This window comes from Trichoplusia ni, chromosome 4, assembly GCF_003590095.1.
Source record: "Trichoplusia ni isolate ovarian cell line Hi5 chromosome 4, tn1, whole genome shotgun sequence".
Classification (NCBI taxonomy): Eukaryota; Metazoa; Arthropoda; class Insecta; order Lepidoptera; family Noctuidae; genus Trichoplusia; species Trichoplusia ni.
Genome location: NC_039481.1, coordinates 10174280 through 10180922, shown reverse-complemented (window position 1 = coordinate 10180922; position 6643 = coordinate 10174280). Strand labels below are relative to the sequence as shown.

Sequence of the window (6643 nt, the reverse complement as noted above, 5' to 3'; positions counted from 1 at the left end):
TAGGATGTCGTTAATTATGACGCTGGCAATAGCTGGAACAGAAATTTGAAATTTGAACTCTATTTTCAGAGACCGAAGACCGCGTATCCCCTAAACTCATATGCCGAACACTGTGGAGTTCAAGAAGCGGGCGCAGTCCCTCCTCGTGGTGGTATCCTCTGAGCCTTCGAGCAGCTATGAGGAGTTCACCAACAAAGTCCGCAAGTACAATACGATGCCGCCCTTCAAGTTCAGGGACTCTGTGGTGTTCGGGACACAGTTTAATAAGGTGTGTATTTAACTAATGTCATCATCATCATCATGGTCTGGGGGCCTACTGCTACGTTTTAAAGTTATGTCCTGACGGGTGTGCAAGCGTGACAGCACTCTACATGGTGCAAGTTCTTCTTCTCTATTCTACAATTACAATGATATTACTTGAAGAGGTGGTGGTAGGCTCGCATACTTCCTACCATAGAGTATAAGCCTCTGTTTTTTGACCATTTTTTTACTATGAAATGTCGTAATGCCGCTCTATGGTAACCTACAAGGCATGTTAAAGATTATAATCAAGATCGTTCGTGTCATATTATCACTTAAACAAAATAATTCATTTTTTCCTTTTGACGAAATTCGCTCAACACTTTCCTCTTCATGAGTTGTGACCAGTCTTTGATTAGTTTTTGTCATGGCGTTAGTAACTTTATAACAAACCGTCATATATTAAATCGACGGGTGATTCAAAATATAAGGATAATTTGTGTAAATATTGTAAACTTAAGTATTTTACACACGACACAGCAGGCGGACAAATTGCGGTAACGGTTTTCTTTGAACCATTGTGCGTAGGATGACACATTCAAAATGAATTACTACTAATCATATACCATATTTTTTATAACCGTCTCACCCGGTTTGAAAGATTAACCAACCTCACCTAAATTGCATGTTATTTATATAGAATCGCTTTTTTTTTCAGTTTGTCTCCATCTACGCTGCATATCTATATGATTCGGTAAAACTTTACGGGAAAGCTTTAGACGAAATCATTAAAGAAGAGACCCGTACGGAACAGTTGACATTGCACAAACTGCATCTCATCGCCATGAACGGAACGAGGATTATCAACAAAATGATTCAAAGTTCTCCGTATAAAAGTGAGTGGTCAAACCGTATAATTGTATATTTTCGCTTGATTTATCAGTTTTTAAAGTTGTTTGAATTTTTTTGAGATACACTTGCATAAGAAGCATTTTTTAATGAAATATATCTTTATACAGGTCCAAAACATGTATCTGTTAATTCTAATTTTCATTTGCATACAAAATTTAATCTCAATAAATAAACACCCAATTAATATTAATTGCAATATCGCCAATATCCACAGTGAGCTCGCGTGGTAATCAATGTTGATGAAACCTTCCCTATACGATTAAAGGCCTGTGTCCTGGCAATGGGACGTATCCTATACTCATACCTTTTTAATTTGAACACCACCAGTTAATATCCTCAATTGCGTTGTAGTTAGATCACCTTCCCCTCCGCAGGTATATCGGGCATGTCGATCCGCCTGGACGAGCGCGCGGACTCGGAGGGTAACTTCTCGGTGCTCGCCTTCAAGCCGACCAAGTTCCGTGACGGTGATGTCAACTGCTCCTACAGCATGATACCCGTTGGACACTTCCAGCATCAAAGTAAAAGGGAATTTCCTGTGAGTATTTTTTGGTAACTTATATTAGGTTCAGGGGTGTACTACCCCCTTAAATGACGGTGAGGTATCATCCTACCCGGCGTAGAGGCTTGAACATAGGCAAAAAGAAGACATGACTGTTCGTAGATAAAAATTGATTACCAATCTATGTAAAATCTATGGTATGTAGGGAAGTTCAAGTTCGGAAGGATAATAAAAAAAAATGGCTTCCGAAAGACGCTTGGGCTTGCGTGCTACGGCCAGTGCTACCTGTTGGAAGCTTCACGCGTTTTAACTTAACCTGTAAATTAAAATGTTAATTGGTTTAATTTACTTTCCGACAGTATTTTGATGCCATGCAGTTAAAGTATTTGCATTTGTTATTGCTTTTATTTTAAATATTGGTTTCTATGTTCCCTTTCAGGAATACAAACTGAACCCTCGTCTACCAATCGACTGGCCAGACAGCGTCAAGCCCGAAGACGAGCCGTCATGTGGATTTCTAAACGAAAAGTGTCCGAAAGACGATTCACAGATAACGTCGCTCGTAGTAGCTGGGACATTAGCAGTGACTCTGTTCTGCGCTCTAGTGGTCACAATCAGTATATACCGCAAGTGGAAAATCGAGCAGGAGATCGAGGGTCTGCTGTGGAAGATAGACCCGCACGAGATAGCCGGGTATCTCGGCAGCGGGCTCGTGTGGTCGCCTAGTAAGGTAACCCCTTACCAGAAATAACGCGCAGGCAAGCGCTAGCTTTTGTGTAAACAGTGCAGACTTTATGTGCTATTATGTGTACGTTTTTAAATTTGAAACTGTCGTGCCACGAATATAATATTTATGTTGCAGCTGAGTTTAGCGAGCGGTATATCGTGCGAGAGCAAATGCTGTACACAGATATTCACGACGACTGCTCAGTTTAAAGGGAATGTTGTCAGGATTAAGGAGCTCAAGTTTTCCAAAAAGAAAGTAAGTGTTACTTTCTTGTTTTGATCTTGTATCTTAACTTTATAAATTTCGTTTTAAAGTGAACTCCCATTCCCATTACCAATCCACTGGCCTGTTGGTCTAGTTTAGATTAGTCGCCCTGAATGCTATACCCTCGTGGTCGTGGGTTCGATTCCTATCCAGGACAATAATTTATCTGTGTTTGGGTGTAATTTAGCTATAAGATTTAGAAATATATAAGTACTAGCCCGCGACTTCGTCCGCGTGGTTAGAAGATATAAGTTATAATTTATACCTGCCTTCTATCTATCTATCTTGTAGGATTCAGTCAGCGTTTGCAATGTAAGCGCAAAAAATGTGTTTTTTTACGACCTCACATTAGAAACCTCAAAAATTGTAGCCTATGTGTTATTCTGATGTATAAGCTATATTGTGGTAAAGTTTCATTCAAATCTATTCAGTAGTTTTTACGTGAAAGAGTAACAAACATCCATACATGCATACTTACAAACTTTCGCCTTTATAAGAGTAGTAGGATGTTTATCAGTTGTCTATTATTCATAATACAAGCTTTGCCTACTTTGAGACTAGATGGCGTTGTGTGTAAGTTGAGGGAGGGATAAATACAAAAATATTGCGAAAGATAACCTCTCCATAATGTGTCCCAGTCATTTATAACATTATCGTTTCAATCAGGACATTCCTCGTGAGATAATGAAGGAAATGCGTTTGCTGCGCGAGTTGCGTCACGACAACCTGAACTCGTTCATCGGCGCCGTCGTCGAGCCACTGCGCGTGCTCATACTTACTGACTACTGTGCCAAAGGGAGTTTATATGTAAGTCCTATGTATTAACTGGAACTGCATAGTTTTATTGGACGATTAGAATAAATAACGAAAGTTTCATAATATAATGCCATTTATTTGGAACAAAATTGAAGAACTACGTCTCGAAAATAATGTTATGGCAAAAAATGTGATGTACAGTTATCTGTATAAACAAGATTTGTATTAAGAAACGTCTAAAATATCTACTGTTTGCCTGTTTTTATATCAAAGCGTTTGTTCTTCTTCTAATTGCAATACTCATATAGGGCATTTAATTGTATCTACATCAAATTTGTAGACCATGCCCCTCGAATCTAAAATTATCAATGCTACTGAAAGATTTTAAATTAAGTCGTATTTGTTGTTAAATAATGTTGGTTATAATAATGACTATTTTTCCAGGATATAATTGAAAATGAAGATATAAAATTGGACAAAATGTTCATATCTTCGTTAATCCATGATCTCATAAAGGTAAAGCATTAAAAGTATTTTCTATTGTTTATTCCCTTCATGTGACGTCACAGAACTAATATAAATTATTTGTTTCAGGGTATGATGTTTATTCACACATCGCCATTAATTTTTCACGGAAATCTTAAATCCTCGAATTGTGTTGTTACGTCTAGGTGGATGCTTCAGGTTAGTCTTATGATTAAATTCATTTTTGGAACAGATTAGAGCCTCTTCCAAGAAAGACATAAAGAATTGCCAGCAGCGTGTTCTTGGCGAATCTTCCTCACTCCTACCTGTTAGGATGTCCTACTAACAGTAGATTGGTATATTCCGAGTTGACAAGTCGTAATCATAATATAAATTTATAAAAGTGTTTCGATTGCAGGTGGCTGATTTCGGTTTACACGACTTGAGGGCGTGTGCCGAAAATGATTTTATAGGGGAACACCAATATTACAGAGGTATATTGTGAACAAGTTTTTATTAAACTTCCACATAAATGGAATGGTACTAGTGCCTTGTTTACGTTTAATTCGTTATCTCTTATTGGTTGTAAGTGCGAAATTCTATGAAGACGGTATTTTTGCAGGCTTATTATGGAAAGCACCAGAGTTACTAAGGGAAATGGATAACCCTAACTCGACAGTTGGTGGAACACAGAAAGGAGATGTTTATGCATTTGGAATTATTTTATACGAAATAATAGCGAGGAGAGGTCCCTTTGGGTTTACAGGGACTGAACCTAAAGGTTAGTGATAATGATTAATTTTCGTTAATGTGCAGCCACATTACATTTTTTATTTATGAGATATAGCAGGATTCGTAGTTATATAACTTACTTTTCCTATTCTTAAAAAACGGAGACCAATGGGGTAAACTAAAACTGTGATTCTTCGCAAACTCATCATTTGACGACATTTTTTTCAACAAGTTTTTCAACATTTTAATAGCCAAGTCGAGATCTCCTCGGTCCCGGGTTACGACGAGTTCCTAAAAATGTTCGTTTCTTAGTCAGCTTTTCAATTCACAGATATAATAGAGCGATTAAAAAGACCAAAGTTAGATGGTGAAGAGGTGTTCAGACCGGATACCGATATACTGGACCCGTCCACCGAGGATTACGTGGTGGCGTGTATGAAAGACTGCTGGGCAGAGGATCCGAATATTAGACCCGACTTTCCTATTATAAGGAGTCGGCTTAAGAAAATGAAATCTGGGAAGTAAGTTGCAACATTGCATATTTTTTGCATATTGTTTTGATTTGTTTAAAAGTGACTTCTATCTATGTCGAGGACGCGGCCTGTGAATATTTTGGATTTTCACTCGCAAAAAAATACTTTTCCTTTCTACGGCTGAGTGATTTTGGCAGTCATAGGTACCGGCAGTCGGATATATGATTTTCACACTCAATGTAGTGTAAATAATAATTGAAAACATCAAAAAGTGCATTGTTACCTCTTGTCTTAACTTTCACCTATTCTTTTCTCTTAGATTATTTTTGTTTCTCTCCTTGTTTTTACTAATCTTTTGATATGATAATTTTCTAGGTCAAGAAATATAATGGACCAAATGATGGATATGATGGAGAAATATGCTAATAATTTAGAAGAACTAGTCAACGAGAGGACGAGGCTATTGATCGAAGAGAAACAAAAAACCGAAGACTTATTACATAGGATGCTACCAAAGTAAGACATTATTATTTATTTAATATCATATCTGTTCTTAGTGTTATACGTGTTGTATATAAAGACAACCATACGACAACCTTTCGCGCACCTTCTAATGTTACAGTAAAACAATCATTTAAATGTTTATTTACATTTTACGGCTTAAACTGTTAACCATCGTTATCTAAAATATGCATGTACATGTCATTAATCCTGTGTACATTAAATGGTGTAATATGTTAGCGTCACCTATATAATTGTTATTACTAATTTGAAGGTTTGTTATGTTATCGGTGTAATTAAATGTGAGCACAGTTGAGGAAGACGCAAATACAACAAGCTGTATCACATACCTGGATGTCGCCGTAGTGTGCGTACTGGTTTACATTTAGTCCAAGTCTGTGATTAATAGAAGTACTGCCAACTTCTATAAGATGGTGCACGAAATTTTAACCCCGAAGTCTCATTATGTTTTGTTTCTTACAGGAATAATGTTTTTTTACACCAAAATACTATATTCATCTGTAAAAATGTTAGGATCTCAGTTGCGCACACTCTATGTACAGAATTAACAACACATGAGGCTTATTTATTATTTTTCATACCCTAATTGTAAATGATTACCGTCTCAGTTTGATAATGGTACTATAAACCAACATACACATGATATAGTAATGTCCTTGAACATTTCTAGGAACTTGACGACAACGAAACACTCTGCGCACACTACGTGATTTCCAAAATTATAAAATTCGATACTTTAAACTTGGATACAACCGATATTGAATATAATAGATATGATGATATTAATACTTGGTCTAAACAATTCTCAAATAAATATATTAACATAATACACCTGAACATAAGATCTATGCGAAAACAATTTAACCAATTGCTTGTCTTATTAAGTCATTGTATAGTCAACAGAACAATAAGTGTCATAGTTCTTACAGAAGTGAACATAAAAAGTGAAGAAGTTTCATTGTATAAAATTCCGGGATATATAGTATTTCCTAACACCAGGGAGGCAAGAAGAGGAGGTGGGATACTGGTGTATGTAAGAGAAGACTTGAC

At 36.8% G+C, this 6643-nt stretch overlaps 1 pseudogene; it reads left to right on the top strand.

Moving 5' to 3' along the window:
• The window catches only part of LOC113493055, an 11436-nt pseudogene extending 5224 nt beyond the window's left edge, over positions 1-6212 (top strand).
• The last annotated feature ends 431 nt before the right edge of the window (positions 6213-6643 follow it).